We start from the raw sequence: 18,339 nt of genomic DNA, 5'->3' as shown, positions 1-18,339 counted from the left end.
TAATTTTTTTATCCGAAAAGTAAGCGTTCATAAATTAAACCGAGGTTCAGTACACAGTAACCCATTAGTCTCAGCTAATAAAATAGGGGAAATACATTCAGAAGCCTCATTAAAAGTAACAAATAAGAGCCATCAAACATATCTCCCATGGCAAAGTTGTTATCATCACTACTAAATCTTGTCAGGGCATCGGCAGACCTGTTGCCTTCACGGAAAATATGTTTCATCGTAGTTTGCTGAAACATCTTCAACAGAGTTCTGCAATAAGAAATGAGGGTGTTAAGCTGAAAGTTAGCAACATTGTTATCAAAAATTAATTTGATCACCATAGTAGCATTCAACTCGATTTCCAGCTTCTTGATATCCATCTCTTTTGCCAGTTTGAGTGCATCACGAAGAGCCTATAATTCAGCTTCAACACTCGTGGTTTTAGGTATGTGTCTGGAGGAGCCCTTTATCCATACTCCCTCCTGATTTCTAAGAATCATTTCTGCTCTTGCGTTGCTTGGGAAGAACCATTTGTGTTGAGTTTAATCTAACCTGGAGCTGATGGTTTCCATTGAATAGTAGTGGTGGTAGGGTAAGGGATCATTTTAACTTTTCCAGTCAAGGCGTTGTACTCGATTACTCTTTCCACAGGTTGCTCTGTAATTCTGTTGTTCATTACTTTTCCTTTAAAGATCGATAGATTTCTTGATTCCATATCTCCCAAAGAAACACAGTATTCCATGGAACCAAACTTCTAGGCAGCCATGTCTTATTTGTAATGTTGGCCATGTCTTAGTTGTAATGTTGGCTCTAATCCACTTTTCCTAATCGATGTTGCTGTTCAAACTTGATTGAATCGGATGATTAAGGGAGGACCAGACTGGTTTAATCACAAGGCACTCAGCCAGCAAGTGATTTACGGTTTCTTCATGATCTTTGCAAAAGGGACGCTAAAGACATGCTGAAGAATCTCAGTAGAAAAAGCTAAAGATATGATTTGTTGATCATGAGAGTCCATCTTCTCCTTGAATTCCTTAATTGTCGTTCCCTCCTCATCACGTTGGAGAGGTCCTGCAATGACGGATTTGATATTTCCCTGGCCGGTCCAATTATCATCCCAGAACCTAGTTTTGGAGCCATCTTGAATACTCCATCTAATTCCTTTTCTTAACAACTGATGGCAGCTTTGAAGGGCCTTCCAAACGCTCGACATATCTGTTTTATTAGGTCTGCTATTTCCATTTTGAAGATATTTACCCGGGAGGATTTTAACCCATAAGTCATCCTGATTGTGCATCATCCTCCAACATCGAGTAGAGCTTGATTTCTAGCTTTACTCGATTTTAAGCCTAGTCGTCCTTCCTCCTTGTCTTTAATTACTTCCTCCCAACTTATCCTGTGATGCTTCCTTTTATTTCCACCCCCACCCCATAGGAATCTCCTGTTAATTTTGTTAAGTTCGGAGAAGGTAGCCACGGGTAGGGTCCTACATTACATGTAGTAAGTTGGGAGAGCATCCATGGTGGATTGTATGAGGGTCATGCAACCCGTGGGAGAGCGCAGGTTTGATTTTCAACCTGCAAGCTAAGCATTCTTCTCGATGATGAAGTTGAAATCTTGCTTCCTTACCTGTTTATTATGCATGGGGAAGCCAAGGTACTTTCCAAGGTCCTTGGTACTTTTGATGTTAAGGTAGTTTATAATCCATTCCCTTTGGTCCACTTTTGTTTTGTTGGAGAAGATGGTCCATGATTTCTCCACATTAACTTTTTATCCTGATTCCTTCATAAACCCTTCTAGGACAGATTTAATTGTCTTAACAGACTTTCTATCAGTTCTTGAAAATAAGATAACGTCATCTACTAACAATAGATGGGAAATTTAGGGACCCCTTTTAGAGACCTTGACCAGGGACATTGTTTTTCTCTCAAGCATCCTGAATAGGCTTATTAAGGTACTCCATACAAAGGATGAAGTTATAAGGGGATAGAGGGTCTCATTCGCGAATACCTCTGGAAGGATCGAAACTTTTTGTTTTTCCTCCATTAATCACTAACGAAAGCCTGGTTGAGGTGATGCAGTTTAGACATGGTAATTTCATAGATGACACGGTGATATGATATAAAAATAACGAGAAAAAAATCGTATATATATTTTAAAAAAATATATTTCGTGTTTATTCATATCGATATGAATTTCAATACGATATAATTTATGTCGTATATGTGTTTATTTGTTTAAATACGTGATATGATATGAATAATCTATTTAATTTTATTTTATCATATAAGTACACGTTTAATATATTTTATACGTTTGATGCTTCTTTTATATTTATTTTAATTTAATATAAATAAATAGAGATTATTTTAATTTTTAATCTTTTAATTATGATACTTAATTTACTATTTAATATCTTACAAATATTATTTTAAACATTTAATTATGATATTCATTTGTTTATTATTATAAAATTATTTTTATATTAATAATATAAATACAATATTAATATTAATATTAATAGCAGCCATATACATTATTATTTTATTTTTTAATCTTAATAATTTATCATTTTGAATTTGATATTAAAAATTAATATAGTTATGTAATATTAAAATTTATATATATATTAGATACATATTAAATGAGTATTAAAATTTTTTATTTTTTTAATATGTAGGTACTTTTTTATATTATTAATATGCCAAATTTATTCAATTGTAAATGATGGATAGTTTATAGTTATTTATTATTTTAGTTGTATTATTGTATATATTCGTATTAGTCGTGTCTATTTGTGTATATTCATATTATTTGTGTTTATTTGTATTGTGTTTAAACAAATTAATTATACACATGTTAATCATATCATATTAAGTGTAACACATATATTAAATATGTCGTGTTTGTGTTTATGATTTAAATATATTTTATAATTCATCTTATGTTCATATTTTAATAAGTCGTGTCATTACACATGTCAAACACGACACGAGACACAACACAAAAACATGAATTGAAGTTCATAATAAGGTTGATCCACCTTTCTGGGAATTTGAAAAAGCCAAGAATTTTTTTTATGAATCCCTATTCAAGTCGGTTGTACACTTTCTCTAAATCAAGCTTCGTAATCATTGTCTTATGTTTTCTTTTTCTTTTTTTTTTTTTTGTTTCAAGAAGTGTATATTACAAGGATTTAGGTCTTTAGTAGCATTTTTTTCAAGGTTTAGCAGCATTTATAAATGCCACTAAAATTTTGCCGCATTTGCCAAGAATGCCACTAAGAACGTTGGTTATACACGAGTCAAGGAAAATAACGACATTTTATAAGAAACGCCGCTAATTTAACAACGTTTGTAAGCATGATCGCCACTAATTTAGTGGCATTTGTATCAAAAAAATGCTGTTAATTTAGTGACGTTTGTATCGTAAAACGTCGCTCTATTTAACAACATTTGTAAGAACAATTGCCGTCAAATTAACAGCATTTGTATCAAAGAAATGCCACTAAATTAGTAGTGTTTGTATAGAAAAATACTGCTAAATTTAATGGTATTTTATGCTACAAATGCCACTAAATTTTGAATTTAATGACGTTTTTTTAACACAAACATCGCGAAATTAAGAAATTTACTTTAAATTTTTTTTAATATTTATTATTATCATTAAATAAAAATGTTAAAAGAAATAAAAATGAACTTAAATTCATACACTGAATATTATAAATACATAATTTGTTCAAATACGCAGGTAACACAAAGTTTAATAATACATGCAATAACATTCAAATTATTTTAGTACATTAACCAAAAAATTTAAAATGTATGAAATTGATGACTATATGATTTGAAATATTGTCATTTGATGAAAATTTTTTTTCACTTTGGTCACTAGCGTGCTCAAGAACCTATTGAATAATATCATATAAGTTTTAACATTTAATAATAAGCTATTTTTTATATTAAAAATATAAAATATTTACTAAATATAATACTTGGGTTAGTGGATCACCTATAGTAGTTTCTGGAAATTGTTGCATAAAATTCATAAGAGTATCGAATTGATTATGCAATTACTGAAATTTTGCATGCTATTAGTTCATTTTAGCACATTCTTTTTCAATTTTAGCATGCTCATGTTCTCTTTCTACTTTCATTTGCTAGAAACGTTGTTGCATAGTTTGCAACTCCTTTCTCAATATAAAAATGTCTCACGAAGATTGACTTGTTGATAATGTAAATTGCTGAGAGTTATGTCCATAGTAGCTAGATGGTGTTGGACTCAATCCAAGGCCTCAGACTCATCTATGTCTTTTTTTTTCAGCAACTTCTGTGAAAATTCAAATTTTCAATTCTTGCATGTTCACAGAACCATCAAATGCTACTTTAATCTCAGCAGTCATTTTTTTTCGTTTTCTCCTGTAAATTAATCAGATAAAACTATCAAGTTTAATGATTAATTCATAATTTTTTTAAAATAGTAAATATTTACTTTCTATATAAAACATATGTAACAAATTACTATAATTTTTTGTGTTTTAATATTCACGTAAGATTCATCTTTTTTTGTGTGGGTTAATCAAAAAAGTTCTACACGTCTAATTTTTTTACCTATATCAATCTCCAATATAAAAACATATGCTATTGTTAAATACATACCAACCGTAACTTATTCATGCATATCAAGTCTGTTAATCAAGTTTAAAAATTTAAATCAGTTTAATATCATGTATTTAATCTATCTAAATTGTTAAAATAAAAATATAACTGTAAAATTATATTTTTGTCATTTAACAACACAAAAGTCTTAAACAAATGTAAACAATAAAAACATTTTGGCCTTTTACACAAATCAATCATGGACACCAAATTCAATCATTTGGACAAGTTTAATATCATGTATTGAAGCTATCTAAATTGTAAAATAGAACAATAATAACAACTTTGTATTTTTGACTTTTAACAGCAAAAAAAAGTCTTAAATTAAGGTAAACAACAACTTTTTTACATATGTCAACTGTGAAAATCAAGTTCAACATTCGAAAAAGTTTAATATCATGTATTGAAGCTATCCAAACTGTTAAAATAGAACAATAACAGTAAATTTATATTTTTGCCTTTTAATAGCTAGAAAAATCTTAAACAGAGGTAAATAGTAACTTTTTCACATATATCAATTGCGAAAACCAAGTTCAATCATTCGAAAAAGTTTAATATTATGTATTGAAGCTATCCAAACTATTAAAATAGAACAATAATATCAAATTTGTCTTTTACATTTTAATGACATAAAAAGTCTTACACAAATGTTAACGTTAGCTTTTTTCACACATTTCAACTGTGAAAACTAAGTTCAATTATTCTAACAAGTTTAATACCATATATTGAAGCTATGTAAACTGTTAGGATAGAATAATAACAACAAATTTGCATGTTTGCCTCTTAACAACATAAAAAGTCTTAAACAGACTTAAATGATAACTTTTTCACACATATCAACTATGGAAACCATGTTCAATCATTTGAAAAAGTTTAGTATCATGTATTGGAGCTATCCAAATTGTTAAAATAGAACAATAATAGAAAATTTGTATTTTACCTATTAACGACACAAAAAGTCCTAAATAGATGTAAACAATAACTTTTTCATACATGTCAACTGTGAAAACTAAGTTTAATAATTTAGATAAATTTAATATCATGTATTGAAACTATCAAAACTATTAAAACAGAACAATAATTGTAAATTTACTTTTTTACCTTATAACAACACAAAAAGTTGTAAACAAACATAAATTACAAATTACGACACACATATATCAATAATAGAAACCTAGTTCAATCATTCGAATAAGTTTAATATTATAAACTTACTTTTTTTTTGCTTTCTTGTAAAACTTTTTGATCTACTTATGTGGCTATATTTCTATTTCTTTCTATTACTGATCCCAATTTGTTCTCTTTTCTGTTATAAAAATAATTGCATATATGGTAGAAATACAAATATTACCAACTTAAATCATAAAACACCTTTATTTTGTAAACTAATATTAAAAGTTATAAATTAGTATCTCTTCTTTTCTTAAGAATCAAAATATAACTAATTATTCATATTGCCACCTAATCACATTACGAGGTAGATTTTTCATTGTTGCCTTTACAATAGTATTTCGATCAAAATATTTTTTCTTCAAATTATGCTTATAGTCTTTTCATTTTTTTCCAATGACTTAAGCACAAATGAAGTTAGTATTTCAAGTACAAATCTTGACTGTAATAATACAAAAGAAAAAATTTTAATCAATAAATCAAATTTAAAATAATTAATATTTTTTATATGTAATTAATTATACTAATACCTTAAAAAATTTTAAAGCATTGGCCTTAACTTCTGTTGGAACTTTAAGCCATGTTTCATAATGAATAGGTAATTTCATTCCATTACGGGTAATCATGCCCAGAAATCTAGCCAACAGTTGAGACATTTCATCAATTGATTATCTATCAGAGTTTATAGACACTATAATATGCTTGTTCGGAGGTAGTGTAAATAATTCCTTCAAAGTTGTCCGATCTCTGGTCCTCCGTTGACCATTGTTATCAACTGTAAAAAATAAAAAATTAATTTATAAATGATTGTTGCTTCATGGTAATCGATGGTGGCAAACTGTATAGAATCAATACAACTGACCAAGTGATATAAGAAATACTTATCATTTTGAATTGGTTGAATCTATCAGATGCTAGTCCAAGTATAACATTTCGAGAATCAGAAGTAAAGTTCAAAAACCTAATGATCCATCATCCATCATCCATCATCCATCATCCATCATCCATCTACTTGTCACGATACCGCCTTATAGAATTCGCAGTTTTGGAATACATAAAAAGTCATTGAAGTCTTGATATTAATGAAAAATATCATAAAATCTTTACAGGCTTCTTTTTTATATTGACCTCGTCATCATCCTCATTCAATCTTTCATCAAATTTTTTTTCACCCAATGAGAATTTTTTTCCATCACCCTAATGCAACATGTAATCATTGGGACAACTATAAATTTTCTCATATCCAAAACCCAAATCTTTGATCATTTTCTTTAAATCCTTACAAGATTTAGAGATTTTTGCAAAAGAAAACATTTTTTTTATAAACTCCCATAATAAAGTCAAAGACTTTCCCATCCATCCACATAAGCATTTCAAGTAAAAAAGGCATAAACAAAAAGATAACTTTGAATGTTTAGATCCCTCATAAAGTTTTTAATTCATATCTTCAAGCAACTTATAAAATTTTGATACTTTTTTACTAGATTGTTGGTCACCTACAGTTATCTCATGTTCAACAAATTCATTCATTTCAACATTTAGCTCATTAAATCCATCATTTTGGGGAGATGAATTATGAAAATATTGGTTATTAATATTAAAAGTATCTCGTAATATGCATTCAATATCATATTGTCTAATAGGATCATATTGGTATTATGGAGCTTTTGAAGTTGAAAGAACTCTAATCGACGACCTTAACAATACAGATTCTCCATGAAAATATCAATTAACATATCTCGAGATAATTTTAATACAAATTAAATGTTTCAAAATAACTTCACGCATTTGCTATTCGATATTAGCAAACTTCAAACATGGGTATAATATCATATTATCATCACTTTGTATTCTCAAATGCAAAATTAAGAAATTTTTTTACTCTATCTCGGTACTCTTGACTTATCTTAACTTTTGCATCTAACTCTTATCCATTTGTACTTGCTACATCATCAGACCAAAATTATATAAATAAATTATATGAAAATGAACATGTCAAATACTTAATTATACTATGTATTAAACTAAAAATAATAACAAGATCAATACTTACAGAAGACCAGAATAACAAAGTGATTATGCACACTATGACTATCAATCAAAGAATCTCCCTAGAATACTTTAATGATTTATTAGTTTCTTCAACTACAGGTATAGTAAAAATAGGCTTTCAAAAGACAAAGCTTGTATAGTAAAAGCTGAAGGAAAGAAAAAGTAAATTGTAATTGGTATGAAAAGAGAAATAGTAGATTGATGAAGCTAAAACTTGAAGTAGAAGATTTGATACACTAAGTTTAAGGACAATTTTAGTGGAGTTTGTAAGCCAAACACCCAAAAATCTGACAAATAAAGGCATTTTCAATAAACAAATGCCACTAACTTTTAATGTTTTGAGTTGGAGAGAGTTTTAAAAAATTACATGTATGATTGTTAAAAAATTACAAAATTATTTAGGGGGTGTTTGATTCCAATTTCTATAAGGGTATTATTCAATGTATTTTCTAATAAAACACGCCTTTAATAAAGATTATTGAAGATGTTTTATGCCAGAAATATCTTAAATAATCTTTTACAAAAAATTGAATAAGATAATTCAAAGTGTTTTTGATTGAAAAAACCTTCAATTAATAATCCTTTTCAATTTTTTAGGGGGATTAATAAAGGTATTTCAGGCAAAAAATACTTTCAATAATCCCTTTAAATTTTGATGAGAAGATTATTGAAGACGTTTTTTAGTAAAAATGCTTTAATATTCCCTTTTAATTTTTAAAAAAAAATTATTAAAAGTATTTTTTACAGAAAACGTCATTAATAATTGCCTTCATTTTTTTAAATAAAATTATTAAAGGCATTTCTTACAGAAAATGCCTTTAATAATCTCCTTAAATTTTGACGTATAAAAAACGTTAATCCCTTTAATTTTTTAAAAGAAATTATTGAAGGCATTTTTTGCAGAAAACGTCTTTAATAATCTCTTCCATTTTTATTAGGAGATTATTGAAAAAAATTATTCAAGGTATTTTTAATCAAAACAGGGGAATGAATATTCAAAATGATCAATGAAAACATTTTACCAAAAAAAATGCCTCAAATATTTTGTAATGGAATATTCAAAATGTTTCTAGACAAAAACATCTTAACTAATCCAAAAAAAAATGGGATGGGATTATTGAAGACAGTTTTGGCAAAAAACGCATTCAATAATCTCTTGATAAAAATGAAAGGGATTATTGTAGGTATTTTCTGTAAAAAAATACCTTTAATAATTTTTTTAAAAAAATTGAAATGAATTATTGAAGACGTTTTTAGTTAAAAATATCTTTAATAATCCCATAAAAATTTTTAAAAAATTATTGAAGGTATTTTTTTACAGAAAATATCTTCAATAATCTTTTCTAAAAATTTATAGGGGATTATTGAAGACATTTTTAGTAAAAAATGCCTTCAATAACCTTCTCGTCAAAATTTGAGAGTATTATTAAAGGCGTTTTTTTTTAAAACACCTTTACTAATCATTTTTTATATTCATTCTCATTTTGAACTTTAGAATCCCAAACTACTATTATAGAGAACGATTCAAAGCTACATTATAACCAAACCAAAACCCCTAAACCCATTTAGCTTGCCTTTTGGTTTCTTTATCTCTCTCATCATCGTCGACCTATAACAACTCAACATCGCACACTTTTCTATTTACTGGTATATTCTTATTTTATTTATTTTTTGCATTATTTATATTCTTCAATATAGGCATTTTTTTTGTTCCTTACTAGATAAAAATATAATTTTTTTCATTCATTCCATCGTCACCCTAGTCATCCAAGCACCTTTCATTACATGTATAATGTTTCTGTGTAGTTTAATTTAAATATTATGGTTTATTCAACTATTTCATAAAATTTGTTAAATAATCATTTAATTAAAATTCAATGTGTTCATACTAATTGTGTTAAATTTTTTAAGAATAGTTCGATGTCCCAATTGAGTGTAAAAATTTTGTGTTACAATTGGTTGAGAAAGCATTCAAAGACCTTAAAAGCATATTAATAACCCAATATATTTTATTGCTCGTTGATTAGAGTGATGTATTGGCTATTCCACTTATGTCATAAACAGATGTTATAAGTTATGACGATTAGATGACTTTTGTTTGGGACCAGCTAATAAAAGATTTCTTGGTAGCATACCCATTACAAAATATTATTTATAAGATTTTATGTAATATGTTTGATATCTTAATATGTGATTTATGTAATTTTTTTTCTACAAAATCAAATAACAACAAAAAAACATTTAGGGCAAACAAGTATATCACCATCGGACACCAAGAAAAAGTTATGCAAATGTTAAGTATGAGCTTGTAAGTATTCACATACTTGTTTTATACTCATAATTGAATATTTATGAACATTCATTTAATAAATTCTGATTCTTATATTATGATAATTTATTAGGAATTAACTAGCTTTGGCACTGAAATTCTTAGAAAGATGTGTGGAAACAAGGACATTTATATAAGGATAGATCGTTTACAAATGAAGCAACAAAAAAAATGGCTAAAAAGATTATATGTATAACTACTCATTATATCATGTATGATTAGCTTTGTGCTTGTGTACATGACTTTATACTAGCTTGTATAGATTTGTTGTTACGGTCCACTTATTATTGTCTTTTAGGATAATTACGCTACTAAAGTTAAATCTGGTGAACTGACAACCCACTATGGTGAAGATCCATTGTCTTTAGTATTAAGAACGAAAGAAAGATATGGTCGAGTTTGAAGGGTTCATAAATTTGTGTTGCCATCAAAGTTTTTTAATAATCAACCCAAAACCCCTTAAATGATAAATGCACAATATGAAGCAATCATTGAGTAACAACAACAAAGACTTGATGACCAATTGCAATGCTTGAATGAGCAACAATAATGATTCATAGCTTTAGAAGCAATGTTTGCAACAATGTAGCCTAGCATGCCTATAGACCAGTCGAATAGCATCATCCACCTAGGACAAGCTTTCGTTGCAAGTCAGACAGGAAACCCAACCTTCGATACCAACTATAAAGTGTGATTTTGTTTATTTACTTAATATTTATTTGTTTATTATATTTATTGATTTGATTTTAATACTTATATTTTCTTATGTATTGTAGCAGGATGTTGAGACTCAAAGTATGACTCTTACTCAAGCTACCATTGATGAATTATCTAATTATTCACTTGATCATTTATTCAGAGACAACTGCATTACCATTAAGTCCGAGGATGGGTTGTTTGATCAACCATCAATTTCTTACATTAGTGAGGATGAGATTAAGGAATTTTGTAACTTGGATGAAATATCAGCTATTGATATTGTTACTTATATAAGGTTAGCCCATAAATATAAATATGCAAAGTCAATATATATTAATCTATGTTACGGTATATTACTAACTAGTATTATTAATTGTTTTCATGTAACTTCCTATATAGAGAGGTCAAGGCAAGACAAATGACTCATAAATTCAAATTGGTTAACCCAAACTTCATTAGTGAGTAGAGTGACACAGTCATTTTTTGTGCTCGTCATGTGATTGAATGCATGAAAAAATGAGATGATTATTATTTGCTCTCGTATAATGCTGCATAAGTTATATTCATACAAATAATTATTACAATCTTACCCGAATATGAGATAATGCCTAATCCGAGTATATCATTTTTATTATTTTACAATCGTCATTGACAACTTATTTGTGATTGATACCAATTTCTTTACGTCATACTTATTTAATTTCGCTCAACCAACAGTGATGCCTAACCCAATATTAAAAATTTTATAAATAGGTATTTATGTTATTATATTATCTTCTGTTTCTTCATAATTACTTTTATTTTTATATTAAGTAATTTTTTTCTTCTCAATTTAGGGTAATATCTGCATTTGATAAGGAAGCAAATATAAATTAGGTGTCATTACCGATAAATATAAAATTTATTCCTTTATACTGAGTTTGTTTAGATAAATATTTTTAAATCTACTAAATTTATTTTTCAGGGACCTCGTCAACTAAAATGCAATAAATGTGGATATTATGTCCTTCGTTTTATGAGAAAGATAATTTTATATAATTTTATGACCACACCATTCAATGTTAGTATTAATTTCATAAAATCGTTATATCTTAAAAAAAAAAAAGCTAAATTATGTTATCGTTTATTAACATTTACTTTTGATTTTTTTTTTTTAGTGTGAGAGTAAAGAAATATTCACGATAGGCGAACTTGATGAAGTCCGTAAAGAGTTATGTGAGTATGCATTATCGTTTCATAAACCTTGAGGTTGGAGATTGTTGGTTGGCTGTAAATATATGCATTTCATTTGTTATAATGTTTTTAACATGCCATGTTGAATGCATAATTTAAGTTTCTAGATTAGGGTATTGGTTTAATATTCTTGGTATATATTTATTTTATATCAATTGACAGCTTATATGAATACACATGTATTGAATGCGATTATTTGAAAAAAGTATATTTATATGACAATGTTATCAATTTTAAATTTGAATGTGTAGTCAATTTATTAAAATACTATAATGTTTGTAATGTAAATTCCAAAATGTAATTCATAGGATCACATATATAAACCAAATATTTTATGGCCATAAACCTAAAACTAACTTCAAATGTTTTCTAGATATAAACCTATAACTGACTCACATATATAATTAAACCAAATATTTTTATAGGATTACTGAAGGCATTTTTAGCCAAAAAAAACTTGAATAATCCCTTACAAAATGTTGAATGAGGTTATTAAAGGCGTTTCTGGCTAAAAATACTTTCAATAATCTCTTCTAAAATTTTTTATATGGATTATTAAAAGCGTTTTTGGCCGAAAATGCCTTCAATAATCCATTCAATAAATTTTTATGAGAAATTATTAAATGCATTTTTGGTCAAAAACAACTTCAATAATCCCTTTCAAATTTTTTCAGAGGATTATTAAAGGTATTTTTAGCCAAAAACGTATTCAATAGTCTCATCAATAAATTTTTATGAGGGATAATTGAAGGTGTTTTTGAACAAAAACGCCTTCAATAATCTCTCTAAAATTTTTTGTATGAATTATTGAAGGTTTTTTTTACCATAAAATGCTTTGAATAATCCCATTCAATTTTTGTAAAGGATTATTTAAGGCGTTTTCTGATAAAAAAACGCCTTTAATAATCCCCTCCAATTGTTTCAGGGGAAGTATTAAAGGCATTTTTAGCCAAAAATACTTAGAATAATCCCTTACAAATAATTCCTTGAAAAACTCAAAAAACACTAAAAGAAGAAATCAAGCTTACGACCTTATAGTTAACAATCATATGCTATAACCAACAGAGTGCCTCCAGGTTTTAGAGTTGAACAGTATTATTTAAGAAGTGATTATTCAATGTGCTTCAAGCCAAATACCCCTTCAATAATTTTTCTAAATTTTGATGAAGAGATTTATTGAAGGTGTTTTTGACAAAAAATTCCTTCAATAATCTTCTCTAATTTTTTAAAAGAATTATTGAAGGCATTTCTACTAGAAAATACCTTCAATAATTGTCTTTATTTTTTATGAAGGAATTATTCAAGGCGTTATCTGTCAAAAACACCTTCAATAATCCCCTATCCATTTTTTAGAAAATTATTCAAAGTATTTTTTGTCAAAAACGCCTTTAATAATTACTCTAATTTTTTTAGAAAGGATTATTTAAGATATTTTAGTTGATAAAATTTTTATCTTTAGTGGTGTTTATAAGTACAAACGCTACTATTTGAATATATAGTGGTATTTTGACAAAAAATGCTTTAAATTTTATAAAAACACAGAAGCTAGCGATGTTTTTAAGTGAAACGACACTACAAAACTACCACCAATCTTCCATTTTCTTATAGTGGTAGAACTTCTTACACAATCAACTTACTATCCGTTGTATGTCTTATAAGAAGAAAACTACCTTGCAAAGGGGAGACAAGTTTACTCAGGATAGGTCGCATTCTCTAAACCAAGATTTTTGCCTCAATCTTGTAGGTGGTATTGAACAGACTGATAGGTTGGAATTGTGTAACAAAGGTGGGAGATTGTCCTTTAAGAATGAGGGTAATCAAAGTGTCATTCATTCGATCTTGCAGCTTGCTCTTGTTGGACACTTCCAGTAAAGTCTCGCAAACTTTATCCTTAACATGCACCTAGCAGTGTTGAAAGAAACCAGGATAGAGGCCATCGGGGCCAAGAGCCTTGAAGGCTTTCAGCTTCCAGAATGCGTCTCGGATCTCAGCCTCCTCGTACCGCTTTACTAGAGTTGTAACATGAAAGAATTTTGTGTTTCTTTGCCCTTCGATCATCCAGTTGACTCTGGATTTCATTGCCCATAGCATCACATCATCTTTTAGGACCTTTTGATACTCTTTTAATAAAGAAGCATGAAGGTTCAAAAACAAGTTGTTTGGTCTAACATCCAAGGCTCTCTCAATACCCCTTAATCTAGCCAAAAGCTTTTGTTTTTTGTGAAAGATATTTCCTAACGTCTCTCTATTCCACCTCTTAAGCTAATCTGTAAAGCCTTTAACAATTTGTGTAAGGGCCATGTTTATTTGTGACCAACTCAGTTTAAGCACGCACAAGAAGTCAGGGTGATCCAACCACATTTTTTTAAAGTGAAATGGTTTGTCCTCAGATAAAGGAGGGTTCGCTTTAAAAGAAACAAGGACCGAATAGTGATCTGATCAAACCTTAGGTAGATGTGAGATCATTGCACTGGGATTCAGAAGTTTCTAGGAAGGGTTTGCCAGCACATGATCTATTTTTTCTTAAATGAGCTGTTGGACGTTCCTTATATTCGGCCATGTGTATTTGGGTCCCTTAAATCCAAGGTCGATAAGGTTTCAATAGCTTAAACAAAAATGAACTTTTCTTCGTCTAGCCATTGACATAGGTGCTCCTCACCTCTTATCGTAAAAAGTTACAACTTCATTGAGGTCGCCTGCTACTAGCCACGGCAAATCATGCTTGGACGTAACACACTTAAGATTTTCCAAAAGTATTTCTTTCTTTTAATTTAGGACTAGCATAAATAGCTGAAAATAACTAGGAAGAGTTATAGAAAATTACCTTGATAGAAGCATGAATTTCCTACTCAGTGTGGCAGATTTCGTGGATTGTGATCATGTCCAACCCCCACAGCATCCATATGCCTCCTTGGTATCCAATTGTCTCCATGTCCTCCCAAGCATCAAATGCAATCGATCAATGATGTGTCGCATATCTCTCCCACGAACTCGCATTTCAGTGATCACTATGATTAAAGGTTCATGGAAATTGGCCAAGTCTGTAGCCGTTCTCATAAAATCAGGGTGCCAAGCTCCTCATTAATTCCAAACAATGATCGACATAGGTTTAATAAGAGAATGAGGATTTGGGAACCTCGTAAACTGATTCTTGTTCCACTCTTGGGCTGTATCTCTTTCCATCTTCGGTATTACCTCTATGTTGTGTAACAGGTTCTTGATGCCTTGTGCTACCAAGGAACTTTATACATTTTGAAGTTGTGTGTTGACCTGTCCACTATGATCTTCATTGCTGAGATTTGGGTGCTCTTACAATGTATTTCTAGAGTTCTCGAATGAAAAAGGTTGCTGGTATTTTTGCAATCCATGGTGGGCTCATTTGTGCATTCTTTCTGGCCCAACATGTTAGAGGGGTCCACCGGCTCGAGGAAATGAGTTGTTTGTTGTAGGACAGCCAAAACATGAGGGCGATTGATTAGGCGAGGTGATACGTTCTAGAGCTTCACTGTGTTTGCTGGTTGGGAGGGTCTCTATTCCACAGTTGTTTATCTTGCAGCGTCTCTTACGTGGTGAAACTGATTTGTGGAGCTTTCCCTCACTCTGGTCTCGTTGAGGGCTTGTCGAAGTGGGTTTTGGTTGAAACCCAAAGAGGCCAAAGCTGAACTTAAAGCTGTTTGAGGGGAGTTTCTGCGCAATCACATATCGCAGCCTCTCTCTTTTCACTCGTCCGTTCATACACACCCTCATTCGTTGGCTGGCAATTGAGGCCTCTGATCTCTGGCCTCTAAAAGCAACGCTGGGTCTATGGAGTCGACATGTTGAGTTATCTGGGTTTTCCTAGTGCTTTTGGTTTAGTCTGGGGCTGTTAATGAGAGGGCTGTTGAGGAGCGATTTTTTAATCTTTACCCTCGATAACTTGTACTTAGGGATTGGACGTCAAAAGGCCCGTCTAGTCTACCTACATGTCCTTATGCATGGGACTTCTATTTTACACATAACTATAACTCGAGGTTTTTTAGGCCACTCCCAAGTCTCTGTGCTTACCTGAACTTTCATTGCTTTCTTTAATATGAGCTGTACCACTTTCCTTTTCGCTTGTGGAGCTATCCTTGCTAACATCTTTTTATTTGTCAGCAGTAATATCTTTTTTCACTTGCCAGTTAGGATTTTTTTTACCTGGGTCATACGAGCTTTTCCTCTTTGTTTTTCGGTTTGTTTGTCCGAGGTTGACAGGGACGTTTCTTTTGAACCTCGTATCCGTCCAAGGTGATTCTTTCCCTATATCAGATTTTTTGATGGGAGTGTCTTGTGCTCTTCCTTCCAGATCTGCCTCTTTACCTGCGGTGGTAGAATGTTTACTTGTTTCTTGTTACCAGCTTTTTGTTTCTGTCTTGTCTTTTTTCCTTTGGACCAACATCCATGGTCCATAACCATCTGGTTTTTCTTCTTCCTTTCTTTGATTCAAATTTTGTGTTTTGTGCATGGCTTCATCTTTTCGTTCCTGATGAGTTTCTTCAGCAATTATTGTTGTTTCAAGGCAAAACTCCTTTTTTGTGCCTAATTTTTCCACACTTGAAACAAAGCATCCCGATCCCTTCGTAAATTATGGCTTACTTCTTACCTTGAACAATGACAAACCTTTCAAGAGTTTATCCAAATTAACCCGGACATACTGTCTTTCAAATTTTCATCTCTCTTCAGAGAGGGTGTGACTGTCAACCCTCAACAGTACTCCAGTATGCTTCCCTATCTTACTAGGATCTTAGTGTCATAATATTCAATGGGTAATTCAGGAATCCTAGCCCACATTGCCACTGATGAGAAAGAAGCTTCAAAGGCTTTAAAGTTTGGTGACCATTTCCTTATTATAAGAAAATAGGATCCCATAAACCATGGTCCTCATTTGAGAACATAATCATAATCCTCCAGGTTCTAAAATTTGATTTAAAAATAATCACTACCAAGATCTTTGGCAAAGAACTTACCTTGGGTTTTCCATAGTTGATTTAACTTGAAGATTAAGAATTGAAAACCCATATTTCTCCCAAAAACTTTGATGATTAGTGTTTTTGCCCACTTTTTCCTGATTCGAGCCTTCTCTTCTTTGCTTAGAGTGATGTTGATGATATTTGCATCATCACTGCTCACATTTTCACGTATCTCTTCTTCCGAGTCAGTTTCCATACTTTCTTTTTCTGGCTTCAAACAAGGTTGTTCATAGATTCCATAAGAAGCCTCCAAGATAGTATTGGATATCTCAGCTAAGTTGATTGCATTCTCAGGATGATGGTTTTTAATTTTCTTTATGTTTCGTTGTAGTTCTTGTTCTTCGTGAGAAAGAGTACTAGTAGTTTTTCAAAAATCTTTCGTGACTTTTTCATAAACGAGACATGGTCTTATTGGTAGATTCATTTAAAGTTTTATATTTTTTCAATTGTTCTACTTTTTTTTTAATTTTCAAAATTTTAATAATATTTTTAATAAAATTTTAAAATTTGAGTTGGGATAATTGCCCACAACCTTATAGGTAGCTCCGTCCTATGGTATAAAATAATAGTAGTAGAAATCTTTTATTTATTTATTTATTTGAAAAATGAGGTGAGAAATGTTACCTTAAGCACAAAACAGGTTTGTCTATAGTAAAATTACAGTTTATCGATTTTATTTTAAGATAATGAGATATTATGATATCTTATTAGAAATTGAAAAATTAGAAAAATAATGAAAAATGGCAGGATAAATTGGCAGGTCAATTAAAACATATAAAAATAATTATATTTATTTTATTTATTTGACAAATAAAAAAATTACAAATTACACATTTTATACTTGTTTTCATCTATTCTTATAAATTAATAACATTAAAAAAAATTCAACTATAGTTATGTCATATATTATTTTAATAAATAATATTTTTGTTATTTCTTCATTTTTAACAAATAACAATATTACAACAATAATTAATACAAATTTTTGTATTCATCTTAATAATTTTTTTATTTTTTTAGTTTTAAACTATCAATTATTTTATGTTATCTTTTTAATCTTAAGATTATTTTTTTAGTTATTTATGTTATATATTTTACAATTTTATTGGTATGATTTTTCTTTCTAGTATTAGAAATTTATTAACATGTATCATAAACAAGAAAGTTACCATTGTACCATTTTATTTGTACGCCTTTTTTTTTATAGATACTTTGATTGCAA

The sequence above is a fragment of the Durio zibethinus genome, chromosome 1, assembly GCF_047325235.1.
Source record: "Durio zibethinus cultivar Kanyao isolate XHJ-2024 chromosome 1, ASM4732523v1, whole genome shotgun sequence".
NCBI classification, from domain to species: domain Eukaryota; kingdom Viridiplantae; phylum Streptophyta; class Magnoliopsida; order Malvales; family Malvaceae; genus Durio; species Durio zibethinus.
This window is presented reverse-complemented; position numbering follows the sequence as displayed.